Genomic DNA, 13,075 nt, shown 5'->3' with positions numbered 1-13,075 from the left:
ACAAGGAAAGCAAAGCGTCGCTGGTTGCAGAGAATACCTTTGAAAAATCATTTTCCATCCCTTTTGACCTTTCTCTGGAACCCATGCAGGGATCTGGGCTCGCAAGCTCAGCAGGGACAGGCCTGGTCGGTACTTGGGGAGAGACCTTAATGGAAAACCTCCCTCTGCAGTGGTGCTAGTCGCACCATAGGTGGCGCTCTTCTGTTTCCCTGTCCTGGGGCTAGGGGGCGCTGCGCTACCAGAGGGGCTCAGTTTCGGGGGAGGCATAAAACCGAAGTTCTAACCACCTGCAGCCATTAAAGACACCGCAGTGTTTTGTATAAGTCCATTATCAGCCTCGCTGTGCTGGCTGGATTCCAGCTCACGTCAGGACATTCTGCCTCCCTACATTTCACCTTGGCCATGGCCATGGGTGTCTCCTTCTTGCCCTGGGCTAGGAAACAGCTAGTGGCTTCCGCCTCTTGGGGCAGCTGCGTTTCAGGGGGGAAGAGGTGGTTTTTATACCCATGATTTTTGCTAAGTGCTTTGAGTCCCACTTTGATGACAGACTCCATCTGTCACAGGAGAAGATCAATATAATAAAACCCTGTGTTCTAACCATGCTATCACGAGAGTCAGGACTCCTGGGTTCTAGTCCCAGCCCTGGGAGGGGAGTATGGTCTAACAGGTGGAGCAGGGAACTGGCAGTCAGGGATCCTGGATTCCAGTCCCAGCTCTGCCACTGTGTGGCCCTGGTAAGTCACTGCCTTTGGTGTATCTCAGTTTTCCCATCCGTCGAATGGGTCTAATAGTACTGCCCTGGTTCAGTTTGCTAGTGTTTTCAAAGTCTTTTGAGGTCATCCCATGACAGGCTGCATGTGCAGACCAGGAAAGCTCCTGCCAAATATGACGCTCAGAACGCCAAGCCAGGCAACCTGCTGCAGTGACCGGGCCAGAGGGAGGGGCTGCCCCTAGCCTTGTCCAGCAGCAGCTCAGCAACCCCTTTGGCACGGTTCAGGGAAGGAAGCCACTGCCTGGCACTGCTCCCTACCCGGGCTGGCTGCAGATCGGCGCACTCATTCCTTACAGCGCTGACCATCCGGGTCACCACTGCGGCTGCTCTTGTCAGTCTGTGACTATGAAATTCCTCATTAGCAAACGAGACTCATATCAGTCTCATTAAGACGAGGGATGGCCTCACCTTTGTGTCTCTCTTCTCCCAGAGGGATGGGTCCATGGGCCTCTCTGGCCCCATGGAGATGCCCACGTCGTCCTCGGCTCTGGAGGCTGGCCTCTGGCCCACGTGATGTCCGAGCTGCCTGGGCAGAATGGCAGAGCTGGAGATGAGCTGGGGTCAGGCTAGGCGGGTCTTAGGGTCTCCCGCATATTCTCCCCCATGGTGACTCAGAGCATTGACCATGTCAAGGTTCCTTCCCCACTCTGAACTCCAGGGTACAGATATGGGGACCTTGACATGGTGGCAGAGGTGGGATCATTTTGAACCAGAAGCACAGCAGGATTTTAAAAGGGTTTGTAAAAGGTGATTGCTGCCGTTGATTCTGTCTCTCTGCCTGGGGGACAGAGCAGCAGGCATCACAAAAGGATTTTTCTGTCGGCTGAGAACAGCTGTCAGAGAAAACAGGTATCAGGTTACACCACAGCAAAATTTTACAACCCAGGTTTTTTCTTTCCTTCTATCTCTCGGGCATAGCTTAGTTAAAAACAGAGAGGTTAGAATGATAGAAAACAATACCCAACAGAAACTGGAATTAGCCAGATTTGAGGCTGAGGAAAGACAAAAGGAACATGAAAGACGGGTAGAGCTCAGACAGATGGATATTGAGGCACAAGCGGCCAAAGAAAAAGAAATGGAGGCTGCCCACAGGAGAGCTATGGAGGCAAAGGAAAAAGAAATGGAGGAGAGGGAAAAAGAGAGGAAGCATGAACTGGAGATGGAGAAGGCAAGGGCTGAGTGGAATCTACTGGATAACCCTAACAATCCTTCCCCAACAATCCACAAATGGGAGTGACTATGTCCACGGTATGATGAATCCACTGATATTGCTGAATATTTTCTCACCTTGGAGAGACGGTGCACTCTCCATAAAATTCCTGAAGCTCACAAGATGACCACATTGGTCGCAAAATTGACTGGAAGAGCTCTGAACATATTCAGTAAGATGCCTATTGATGAGGCTTCTGACTATAATAAATTCAAGGATTTGGTTTTAAAGCAATTTCAAGTTACACCTGAAACTTACAAAGTAAAATTTTGAAGCCTTAAGAGAGGGCCTGGACTAAGTAATGTGGCTTATGTAAACCAGATGACAGATCTGTTTGATAAATGGCTCAACAGACTGACTGAATGGGCATACCACTCCAGGTTTCAGAGTAACAGCCGTGTTAGTCTGTATTCGCAAAAAGAAAAGGAGTACTTGTGGCACCTTAGAGACTAACCAAGGTTGACTAACTCCAGGTTGACACAGGTAATGCTCACCCAATTAGAGCCCAACCTTACCGGGTGTCTCGTCAAGCTAAAACTGCTATAGAACGGGAGATCCAGGATATGCTACAGATGGGTGTAATCCACCCATCTGGCAGTGCATGGGCATCTCCAGTGGTTCTAGTTCCCAACCCAGATGGGGTGATACGTTTTTGCATGGACTACCGTAAGCTAAATGCTGTAACTTGCCCAGACAACTATCCAATGCCACGCACAGATGAACTATTGGAGAAACTGGGACGGGGCCAGTTCATCTCTACCTTTGACTTAACCAAGGGGTACTGGCAGGTACCGCTAGATGAATCTGCCAAGGAAAGGTCAGCCTTCATCACTCATGTCGGGCTGTATGAATTTAATGTGCTCCCTTTCGGGCTGTGGAATGCACCCGCCACCTTCCAAAGACTTGTAGATCGTCTCCTAGCAGGATTGGGAGAATATTCAATCGCCTACCTTGACGATGTGACCATATTTTTGGATTCCTGGGCAGAACACCTGGAACATCTACAAAAAGTCTTTGAGTGCATAAGGGAGGCAGGACTAACTGTTAAGGCTAAGAAGTGTCAAATAGGCCTAAACAGAGTGACTTACCTTGGATACCAGGTGGGTCAAGAAACTATCAACCTCCTACAGGTCAAAGTGGATGGTATCCAAAAGTGGCCTGTCCCAAAGTCAAAGAAACAGGTCCAATTCTTCTTAGGCTTGGTCGGATATTACAGGCGATTTGTACCGCAATACAGCCAAATCGCCACCCCCACTGACAGACCTAACCAAATGCCGTTCAGTGGACTGAAGAGTGTCAGAAGGCCTTTAACCAGCTTAAAGCAACACTCATGTCTGACCCTGTGCTAAGGGCCCCAGACTTTGACAAACTGTTCCTAGTAACCACAGATGCATCCGAGCGTGGTGTGGGAGCAGTTTTAATGCAGGAAGGACTAAATCAAGAGTTCCATCCTGTCGTGTTTCTCAGCAAGAAGCTGTCTGAGAGGGAAAGCCACCAGTCAATCAGTGAAAAGGAATGTTACACCATTGTCTACGCCCTGGAAAAGCTACGCCCATACGTTTGGGGACGGCATTTCCACCTGCAAACCGACCATGATGTGCTACAGTGGCTTCATACCGCCAAGGGAAATAAAAAACTTATTCGGTGGAATTTAGCTCTCCAAGATTTTGATTTCGACATACAACACATCTCAGGAGCTTCTAACAAAGTGGCTGATGCACTGTTCCATGAAAGTTTCCCAGAATCAACTGGTTAAAATCATCCTTGAGATGTGGAAAATATTGTTAGTCTTTATACAGTTAGTAGTGTATTTAGAGGTGCATGTGTCTTACTAACTCTGTTTTCTCCTGGAGCTCCAGGAGGAAATCCCAGCCAGCGTTTCACCCTATCTGTGATTTGGGGGGCATGTCATAAAAATAAAGGGAAGGGTAACCACCTTTCTGTATACAGTGCTATAAAATCCTTCCTGGCCAGAGGCAAAACCCTTTCACCCGTAAAGTGTTAAGGAGCTAAGATAACCTCACTGGCACCTGACCCAAAATAACCAAAGAGGGGATGTCATAAATATAAAGGGAAGGGTAAACCCCTTTGAAATCCCTCCTGGCCAGGGGAAAGCTCCTCTCACCTGTAAAGGGTTAAGAAGCTAAAGGTAACCTCGCTGGCACCTGACCAAAATGACCAATGAGGAGACAAGATACTTTCAAAAGCTGGGAGGAGGGAGAGAAACAAAGGGTCTGTGTCTGTCTGTAGTCGTCTTGGCCGGGGATAGACCAGGAATGGAGTCTTAGAACTTTTAGTAAGTAATCTAGCTAGGTATGTGTTAGATTATGATTTCTTTAAATGGCTGAGAAAAGAATTGTGCTGAATAGAATAACTACTTCTGTCTGTGTATCTTTTTTGTAACTTAAGGTTTTGCCTAGAGGGGTTCTCTATGTTTTTGAATCTAATTACCCTGTAAGATATCTACCATCCTGATTTTACAGGGGGGATTTCTTTATTTCTATTTACTTCTATTTTTTATTAAAAGTCTTCTTGTAAAACACTGAATGCTTTTTCATTGTTCTCAGATCCAAGGGTTTGGGTCTGTGGTCACCTATGCAAATTGGTGAGGCTTTTTATCCAACATTTCCCAGGAAAGGGGGGGTGCAAGTGTTGGGAGGATTGTTCATTATTCTTAAGATCCAAGGGTCTGGGTCTGTAGTCACCTAGGCAAATTGGTGAGGCTTTTTATCAAACCTTGTCCAGGAAGTGGGGTGCAAGGTTTTGGGAAGTATTTTGGGGGGAAGGACGCGTCCAAACAGCTCTTCCCCAGTAACCAGTATTAGTTTGGTGGTGGTAGCGGCCAGTCCAAGGTGTAATATTTTGTACCTTGGGGAAGTTTTGACCTAAGCTGGTAAAGATAAGCTTAGGAGGTTTTTCATGCAGGTCCCCACATCTGTACCCTAGAGTTCATAGTGGGGGAGGAACCGTGACAGGGGACAAGATACTTTCAAATCTGGAGTGGGGGACGATAAAGGGTTTGTCTGTCTCTGTGTGATGCTTTTGCCAGGAACAGATCAGGAATGCAGCCTTACAACTCCTGTTAAGTTAATAAGTCATCTAGCTAGAAATACATTAGATTTCCTTTTGTTTAATGGATGGTAAAATAAGCTTTGCTGGGTGGAATGTATATTCATGTTTTTGTGTCTTTTTGTAAGTTAAGGTTCTGCCTAGAAGGATTCTCTATGTTTCGAATCTGATTACCCTGTAAGGTATTTACCACCCTGATTTTACAGATGTGATTCTTTTACTTTAATTAAAATTCTTCTTTTAAGAACCTGATTGATTTTTCATTGTTCTTAAAATCCAAGGGTTTGGGTCTGTGTTCACCTGTGCCAATTGGTGAGGATTCTTATCAAGCCTTCCCCAGGAGAAGGAGTGTAGGGCTTTGGGGGATATTTTGGGGGAAGACGTCTCCAAGGGGGCTCTTTCCCTGTTCTTTGTTTAAAACGCTTGGTGGTGGCCGCATAGCGTTCAAGGACAAGGCAAAGTTTGTACCTTGGGGAAGTTTTTAACCAAAGCTGGTAAGAATAAGCGTAGGGGGTCTTTCTTGCAGGTTCCCACCTCTGTACCCCAGAGTTCAGAGTGGGGAAGGAACCTTGACAGTCCACTATGCCAGCACCATCAGTGCCTTTGGTCTCCTCTCTTCACTCCTGCTGGCCTCCTCCACCCCAGGGCAGGGATCTCTCCAGTTGCCTCCCACCCCTAACCCCCTCCCTCCTCAGCCTCTTCCCCAAGCTCTTCTCCAGCCTATATCTGGGTCCCGGTAAGGTGCAAGCTCCCTGCCTGCCAGGCTGAAGTGTCAGGCCAGGACCTCAACGCCCGTGGCTGATGGCTGGCAGGTGTGACCCAGTTCTGCCCTCCCCGCTGCCCAAGTCTCAACCCTTCCCCGAGTCCCTCTGCAAGCTCCCAGCTCATGCTTCCAACATCCAGGCCAGCTCCATTCCCACCTTGCTCCTGGTGATGGCAGCTAGGAGCAGAGGGGGGTGCTCCAGCTCCAGCATCAACCAGGGCCCTCCTGAGGCTCCATCCTGGCACACTCCAAACTCCCCGTGCGCCAGCACTGGGAGCTCTCCAAGGGCCAGAGTGAGACAGATGGGCTCAGCCTCCCAGGTCACCAGGGAAATGGGGGTCTGAGAGCTGTCTCTGGGTCTAAGCTGCAGGAGTTGTGGGGCAGAAGGGAGACATCCCAGCTCATCCTCTGGACCGCCACTCTCCTGCTATGTTTCCCACTCCCCTCTCCCTGCCCTGGCTCCAAGTGCATGCCCCTTGGTGAAGGTCTCCGCTGCGAGGAGTGATAACAGCCCATCCCCACAGGTTAATGGGCTGTAAGCCAGTCCCCATAGGAGGCCACCGAGTATTATCCTGAGCCAGGGAGCTGGGTTATTGCCTCATAAAGCAGTGTGAGGGCTCCAGTTATTGCTCTCCTGCTACAAACTCTTAAAAATAATCAGGAAGCTGCTGAGTGACAGTAGAGAATGAGCAGGGTGGGAGGGGTTGGAGCAAAGACACAGACACGAATAGCCAAACAAATTGTAAGCCGGAAGCCTGGCAAACAATCCATGGGGCCGCTGGACGATCGAGATGCTAACGGTGCACTCAAGGAAGACAAGGCTGTTGCGGTGAAGCTAAATGAATTTGTTGCATTGGTCTTCACTGCGGAGGATCTGAGGGAGATTCCCAGGTCTGAGCCATTCTTCTTAGGTGACAAATCTGAGGAGCTGTCCCAGATTGAAGTGTCAAGAGAGGAGGTTTTGGAACAAACTGATAAATTAAACAATGATAAATCACCAGGAGCAGAGAGTAGTTCTACAATTTCATATTTGAGTTCGTTCAGAACTCTTGGGTGAATCCAACTGTGATATGTAACCTATCGCTTAAATCAGCCTCTGTACCAGATGACTGGAGAATAACTAATTGTAACGCTGATTTTTAAAGAAGGTTTCAAAAGCAATCCTGGCAATTGCAGGCCAGTAAGCCTCACTTCAGTACCAGGTAAATTGGTTGGAACTATCAGCACAGAATTATGAGACACACAGATAAACATGATGTGTTGGGGAAGCCAACACGGCTTCTGTAAAGAAAAAGCATGCCTCACCAATCTATTAGAATTCTTTGAGGGGGTCAACAAACATAAGGACAAGGATGATCCAGTGGATACAGTGTACGTGGCCTTTCAGAAAGCCTTTGATAAAGTCCCTCATCACAGGCTCTTAAGCAAAGTAAGCTGCCATGGGATAAGAGGGAAGGTCCTCTCATGGATCAGTAACTGGTTAAAAGATAGGAAACAAAGGATAGGAATGAATGGTCAGTTTTCACAGTGAAGAGCATTAAATAACGGGCTCCCCGAAGGATATGTCCTGAGACCAGTGCTGTTAGCGACGTTTACTGGGGACACACTGGTACAGCAGTAGTGTAGGCAGGAGGGGACACTTGGGTGGGCCCGGTGTGGGCGGGCAATGATGGGGGAGTGGAGGGGTAGGAACGATCTGGCTGCCTCTCCCCCATCCGGCTGGCCGTGCAGGGGGGCTGATAGATGCTCTGGCCAGGAGCTCCTGGAAAAATGGGGGCCCCGTAAAAATGTGAACCCCTACAGCCCCACCCACTCTGCCCCCCCCCCACTGCTCAGGGCTTGCCTTGCTCCGCCCGCCCAGTGCTCCTGCAGGGAGTGGGATCAGGGTGCGGGGGCTTGCCCCACTCTGCCCAGTGCTCCTTCTGGGGATCGGGGCATGGGGGCTTGTCCCGCTCCGTCCTGTGCTCCTGCCAGGGATCGGGGGCTTGCCCCACTCCGCCCAGTGCTCCAGCCAGGGACCAGGGTGCAAGGGCTTGCCCCTCTCTACCTGGCAGAGCATCGGGATCAGGGCACGAGGGCTTGCCCTGCTCCGCCTGCCCGGCGCACCAGCCGTGGAGCAGGGTTGGGATGTGGGGGCTTGTCCCGCTCCAGCGTTCTAGCCAGGGAGTGGGGGTCAGGGGCTTGGAAGTCCACACGCACCCCACCTCACTCCCCAGCACAAGCACCAGAGCTGGACACGCCCCCCGACCCTGCTCCCCAGCTGGAACACCGGCTGGGTGGAGCGGGAGCAGAACCAGGACTGCGGGGATGGATCTGGATATTAAGTGAGTGGGCTGCGGGCCACCCATGGCTATGCATATCTGTCACATATCTGTTGCTCATCAATAGGGCAACGTGTTCCAATTCACGTTGGTCCCGATCCGCATATCTGTCCTTTGCAACTTACAGTACAGCAAACGACTGATATGTGGCTTGGGACTGATGTGAATCAGAACATGTTGCCCTATTGATGTGCGATGGATATACGAAACAACGGATAAAGGGGAGACGTATTCCAGGGACCTCCTGTATTCATAAATGATCTGGAGAAAGGGGTAAACAGTGAGATAACAAAGTTTGCAGATGATACAAAATTACTCAAGGTACTTAGATCCAAAGCTGACTGTAAAAAGTTACAAAAGGATCTCACAAAACTGGGTGACTGGGCAACAAAAGGGCAGATGAAATTTAGTGTTAATAAATAGGGCCCTACCAAATTCATGGCTGTGAAAAATGCATCACGGCCTGTGAAATCTGGTCTCTCCGGTGAAATCTGGTCTTTTGTGGACTTTTAACCTACTATACAGGTTATTCATGGAGGGGACCAGTGTTTTTCAAACTGGAGGTCCTCATCTAAAAGAGGGTCATGGTGGGGGGGTCAGAATGTTACTGTAGGGGGATTGCAGCATTGTCACCCTTACTTCTGCTCTGCTTTCAGAGCTGGGTGGCCAGAGAGCAGCGGCTGGCTCTGAAGGCAGCGAGCGCCCTGCCAGTGGCAGAGTGGCAGCTGCTGGCTGAGGTTCCAGCTATGAGGGCTGCCGCACAATCCCCCTACAAAAAAAAAAACAGGAGGACTTGTGGCACCTTAGAGATGAACCCATTTATTTGAGCAGAAGCTTTCATGGGCTAAAACCCACTTCATCAGATGCATGCAGTGGAAAATACAGCAGGAAGAGATATATATATATACACACAGAGAATATGAAACAATGAGTGTTATCATACACACTATAACGAGAGTGATCAGTTAAGGTGAGCTCACCTTAACTTAGCCCACGAAAGCTTATGCTCAGATAAATTTGTTAGTCTCTAAGGTGCCACAAGTCCTCCTGTTCTTTTTGCGGATACAGACTAACACGGCTGCTACTCTGAATCCCCCTACAATAACTTTGCAAAACGCCTCCCCCCCCAAAAAAACCTCCCTTTTGGGTCAGGACCCACAGTTACAACATGGTGAAATGTCAGATTTAAATATCCGAAATCATGAAATTTACTATTTTAAAAATCCTATGACTAAAATGTACCATGAATTTGGTAGGGCCCTATTGATAAATGCAAAGTAATGCACATTGGAAAACATAATCTCAACTACACAGACAAAATGATGGGGGTCTAAATTAGCTGTTACCACTCAAGGAAGAGATCTTGGAGACATTGTGCATAATTATCTGAAAACATCTGCTCAATGTGCAGCGGCCGTCAAAAACGCGAACAGAATGTTGGGAATCATCAAGAAAGGCATAGAAAATATCATTATGCCACTATATATCCATGGTACGCCCACACCTTGAATACTGCCTGCAGTTCTGGTCACCTCATCTCAGAAATGATATATTGGAAAGGGTACAGAGAAGGGCAACAAAAGTGATTAGGAGGACAGAATAGCTTCCATACGAGGAGAGATTAAAAAGACTTATTAAAAAGCTTGACTAAGGGGGGATAGGATAGAGATCTATAAAATCATGACTGATGTGGAGAAAGTGAGTATAGAAGTGTTATATATCCCCTTTACATAACACACAAACCAGGGGCCACCCAATGAAATTAATAGGCAGCAGGTTTAAAACAAACATAAGGAAGTGCTTCACACAACCCTCAGTCAACCTGTGGAACTCATTGCCAGGGGATGGTGTGAAAGCCAGAAGCATACCTGGGTTAAAAAACTAGTTAGACATGTTCATGGAGGACAGGTCCCTCAGCGGCTATTATCCAGGATGGTCAGGGACGCAACCCCATGCTCTGGGTGTCCCTACACCTCTGACTGCCAGAAGCTGGGAATGGGCAACAGGGGATGGATCACCCGAAATTGCCCTGTTCTGTTCATTCCCTCTGGGGCATCTGGCATTGGCCACTGTCAGAGACAAGATACTGGACTAGATGGACCATTGGTCTGACCCCAGTATGGCCGTTCTTATGTTCACATTTAACCTGACTTTCAAAATATCCTCCCTGGGTTTTATGATCCCCCTCAAGACCCTGAAATGATGCATCCATTTCTGGGTGCATGAGGAGTGTGGATAGTGGGTCTATTTGGAGGCAGTGTGCTCTAGTGTGCAGAACAATGGAGTGAGACTTAAGACCTGGGTTCTCTTTCCACGGACATAAGGTAAGTCACATGTCCCCTCTCTCCGCACCTCAGTTTCCCCTTTGTCTGTCTTGTCTATTTAGACTGTAAGCTGTTTGGGGCAAGGGCACTCTCTTGCTAGGAGTCCATGCAGCACCCAGAACAAGGGGGCCTCTGTCTTGGTAGAATGAGAGTTGCCCACTAGTGTCTGGTTTGCAAAGAGGCTAAAAGCCCTGCTATTGGTATATCCCACAGCAACGTCCTGGTGTCTCAAGTTCTCGGAGCCTGTGTTTTGGGGCAGCAGGCTCTAACGCTCCCCAGGCTGCTAGAACCCCTTAGGAGTGTTTATAAAGCTCCCCCAAGCTCTGGTTTTTCCCAACCATGCTACAGCTACGAGCAGGTGCCGTGAAACAGGGCTTTATGCTTACAGGGACAGACCACGCTCAAGCCCAAGCTGCAACAGCCAGTGACCCTGTGGTGCTAATGCAATTTTTTTTTAATTTAAAGGGACTGTCCTATAAATAACATGTCCTGGACTTTGGGCAGGTTCTAATGATTTATGGCCTTTAATTTTCCCCAATACTTATTCCTGTTCCCACTTCCCCTTTGGCATGGCAGGTGTTTATCTTCCTTTTTTTTTTTTTTTTTTTAATTTGAAACATCCATCTGGTGATTCCGGTGATTGCAGAGTTTGCAATACTGAATGCATTAAAGCCCTGACAGCTCTATTGATTTCCTTTCTCCTGCTGCATAACATAAGATATGTACAAGCAGATAGGCTGGCCCCCTGCCCCTTAGTCGAAAGGGTCTGTCCCTTTCTGTAGATCTAATGTTCCTTCTCCCATGCACATTTTGATAGATAGGAAAAAATTTTGTCCCTTAAGGTGAAGATGAATTCTCCTTCACTCCAGTATAATTTTGCTAGATCTGTAGAAATGTCCATTTAATTTATCTTCTGTCCCAGCAGTAGATATTTTACTGGGATTTGTAGGGAAGAGCCCAGAGGGGGAAAGCCCAGATGCTCTGGTGATGGGTATGGTAGAAAAACCGATGTGGAGATAAAAGTTCTGATCGAGATCCAAACTTCTGTAAAGCTGATAGGTTGGACTGACTGATTGCTGGCAGGAGTTGGCTCCAGAGCTTCACCCAGACTGTAGAGAAGGCCTGGAGCAAAGCTCACGCCTAGATGCTGATCAGGGTCCAAAGTTCCTCAAAGCGGTTCCTGGCTGGTGTCTTGGTTCCGGTCTGTCTCTGTCGTACCATGGTCCAGTTTCCTGGCCCAAGGGGCTGATCCTGCTCCCGTGCAGCTCACAGGGAGTCTTGGCACTGTCTTGAGGGGGAGCTTGTGCTCTAGGGCTGGGGGAAACTATGCCACCAGTGTCCTAAGTCACCTGACCCTTCTGCCCAGACTTCCAGCATGACCCCACACACACACACAGAGGTGTGTGTGTTTCATGATAAATACAAGCCTGTCTCTCTCTTTCCTAGGGCTGGCTGGGAGCGGAGAGGAGAAATCATGCCAGCAAAGCCTGAGCTTTCAGCCTTCTCCCCTCACTTGTTCCAGGCTGGTTCAGTTGTCTGACAGACGAGCTGCGGTTTCAGAGCCCCATGTGTTTCTATTCCCGGCACTGACCTGCTCTGTGGGCCTCAGTTTCCTCACCTGAAATCTGCGGGGAGATGAGACTTGCCTTTTTTTGTGAAGTGCTTTAAGATCAAAGGATGGAAACTGATGCAAAACTGAAGTATTAGCAAAGTCACTCTCCCCTTCCCATAGTGATCAGGGGGAGGGGAGATTGGGGGTTTGGAGGGAGCAGGTTACTGGGTCTCTCCAGGTGCATTAGAAGAAATACAGGTACAGCCGGAAGGGAAAAGAACAGTGGGGGAAGCCTCTGGACATATATTTTGGATACATACCCCTCCAAACCCCCTGAAGTTCCTACTTATTCATGACTCATTTGCTGGTGGCGGCTGAATCTGCCCATCCTGGGAGGGCTGGTCTCAGTAATGCATCCCATAGAGGAGTGCAGAAGCAGCTTTTCAACAACGCAGCCCCACAGACATCGGGACACTGTCAGTGAAGTGTCTGTTCCTTCCCCTTGTCCCTCACCATTCCCCTCACAGCCAGCTGGACATGCGTCCGCCCAGGACCTGGGCTCCTAGCATTTCTAAATCCCAGCGAGCGGAATCAGGGCAAGGGTGCTTATAGAGAAACTCACACCCAGGAGAAATTCCTGATGCAATTCCCTTGTTGGAGGATGTCACTTTCACAGCCAGGCACCTGCTGTGTGGGTCAAGCAGCCCCCTGGCCCTGTTGGCTTGTTACCGCCCCATTCCCCTAAACTCCCAGCAAAGCACTAAACCCAACATTTGCTTAGCCCTTAGCAAATGATCCAGTTTCTCTCCAAGGCCTGGTATGCCCTAGTCCACGGCTGCTCTTTGGATGGCAGCAGCACGACCGATGGATTGAGGATGCCATGTAGAAGGAACCTGATTACTGTTCGGGACAAAGCAAGCCACACTGAGCCGTGGCTGTTGGGGAGGGCTAACCTTTCCCAGGGTCATCACCCAATGCAATACCTGGGACCAGGCTGCTTTGCTCTTTACATTGACTTTGTGCAAGGGTGCTAAAGCGTTGCTAAAGCTCCCTCCCGTGGATGA

The sequence above is a fragment of the Lepidochelys kempii genome, chromosome 14 (assembly GCF_965140285.1).
Source record: "Lepidochelys kempii isolate rLepKem1 chromosome 14, rLepKem1.hap1, whole genome shotgun sequence".
NCBI lineage: Eukaryota > Metazoa > Chordata > Testudines > Cheloniidae > Lepidochelys > Lepidochelys kempii.
This window is presented reverse-complemented; position numbering follows the sequence as displayed.